Genomic DNA, 2,271 nt, shown 5'->3' on the forward strand with positions numbered 1-2,271 from the left:
CTGGTACCCGACATAGGAACTTGGTGGCCACTGGGGAGGCTCTGATAGTTTGGCCTCTGCTGCTTCCTGGCTCAGGGCTTGCTCCTCTCAAGTAACCTGCCCGACACCACGTGCCTTGAGAGCCCCTGAGGAGGGGGAGCGCTGACCCAGCCTCCTCACCGCACGCTGCCCTCCCGCGCTCGGCACTTCACCTGCTTCCTGGCTTCCCGTGGTCAGTGTCAGTATTTACTCCACTGATTGGCATATTCAGTTCTGAAGGAATGCAAACTGCGTGGGTGCTCTGGCGACACTGTTCGCACTGTTTGTAAAACGAGATAGCGTTTTAGACTAAATTCGTGTCCAAACTAACACGCAAGAGCGGGCCGCAGCTGCAGCTCCTGCGTCCATCAGGTCAGGGAGCAGCTCTACCGGAAGAGCCGGTAAGTCCTGGTCAGGCGCCCTTCCTTGCTCGACAGGGCGGTCTGGATGTGCTCATAAGTAGGCAGGTTGGTCAAGTCGCCCAGGCGGCCACTGCCGGCTTCCGTTGGAGCATCTTAGAAGCAGTTCTCTTCACGTCTTCCGGCTTCACGTTGCGGATGAGTGTGCACAGCTCCTGTGGCAGCTTTCTGGAGCGAGTGGCCAGCATCTGCCTCCCCACATCCTCGAAGACCACAGGCCTGGACTCCAGGTTCGTCATAAGCATGGACGTCAGCTGCGCCTGGGCTCGCTCCAGCTCCATCGCGTCCAGGGTTCCGCCCATTAAAATAAACCCCTTCGTGCTGATTTTTACGATTTCTCGAACATGTCTCGGGTGGGCGCTGGCATGGATGCACAGGAGGCCAGTGTCCTCTTAGCTGAGGTGGTAGGAGGTTGCGTTAAACATCCAGTGGTGCCTACTGAGCACGTTGAGTGGAGCCTGGAGAATATGCCCTTGCCGAGGCCGCCAGCCGAGAAGGAGCCGCCTCCGCCCATCATCATGTTCAACACAGCGAAGGAATGAAGTCCTCCTGCAGGAAGGCGGGGCTCTCAAGTCCGACAATGGTGTGTGAGCTCGGGGTTGGGGGTTGGGCCCAGGCTGACGTCTCTTTCTAGCGTGGCAATCCCCACAGCGTACTGGGCCACGGATCTGTCAACATCCACGGCCTCTGCGCTCCTTCAGACCGCCTGGGCCCAGCCTCAGACTCCCGAGTAGCTGGGACTACAGGCATGCTCCACTGCGTCTGGCTAATTTTTGTATTTTGAGTAGAGATGGGGTTTCACCATGTTGACCAGGCTGAGCTGGAATTCCTGACCTCAGATGATCTGCCCACCTCAGCCTCCCAAAGTGCTGGAATTACACGCATGAGCCACCATGCCCGGCCTGAAATATATTTTAAGTGAATATAGAATTTTATAGTTTGCCAGTTCTCTCAGCACTGTAAGGGTGTCATTGTGTTTTCTGGCTTCCATGGCTTATGGTGAAAAGTTGGCCATTACCTTTATTATTATTCCTTGAAGGTAATGAGTCTATAGTTGATTTTATAATTTTTCTTTGTCATCAGTTCTTCGTAAGTTTACTTTTGGAAAATGCATAGAATATGAAAAGATCATCGTGAATAAATTCTAGCTCAACTTCTTCTTGTGTGAGGTCTGGCATTATTCTAATTTCTCTTATCTCCAAGGTAAAACCAAAACTGAATCTCAAACTGAAAGTTTTGGGTGTTTACAAGTGCCCCTACTATTTTGGCAGTTCCTGAGTTCCAATTTTTGTCTTTCCAGCCAAATGAGTCTTTTGCTCTCTTTACTTAACATTTTATCCTCTAATTAACTGTGTTTTGCTTATATTCACAATAACTTGCCCTGGGCATATGCAGTTTAAGAATCAGTAAATGACTCGAAATTGCTGGAAGACTATTAGGCTGCATTCTCTATACAGTATTTTTCTTTTCTCCAAGATTTTGACTCCTCAAATCATGGTTGCTTTGGCAGCCTTGAGCTCCAATTTTTGTCTACAAAACCCACAGAGACTGCCACGGGCTCTAAAATGTTGTTTTCTGTTTGACATTTATGTCCAGTGTAGTGAATGAGCAAATGCACCCAGAGGAAATGTAAATCTCACCTCAATATGTTTCTTCTCTACAGAAACTGTGCCCATCAAGACCTGGCTGCCTTGATTGCTTTATAATATCTGCAGACAGGTTTTTGTTTGTTTGTTTGTTTGTTTAGATGGAGTCTCTCGCACTGTTACCCAGGCGCAATGGCACCATCTCGGCTCACTGCAACATCTGCCTCCTGGGTTCAAGAGATTCTCTT

The 2,271-nt window shown here is 49.7% G+C and overlaps 1 pseudogene; it reads right to left on the bottom strand.

The window, feature by feature from the left end:
- Positions 1–404: 404 nt before the first annotated feature.
- On the bottom strand, positions 405–1,134 carry LOC112624300 (annotated as a pseudogene).
- Between the last annotated feature and the right edge of the window lie 1,137 nt (positions 1,135–2,271).

This window comes from Theropithecus gelada, chromosome 5, assembly GCF_003255815.1.
Source record: "Theropithecus gelada isolate Dixy chromosome 5, Tgel_1.0, whole genome shotgun sequence".
NCBI classification, from domain to species: Eukaryota; Metazoa; Chordata; class Mammalia; order Primates; family Cercopithecidae; genus Theropithecus; species Theropithecus gelada.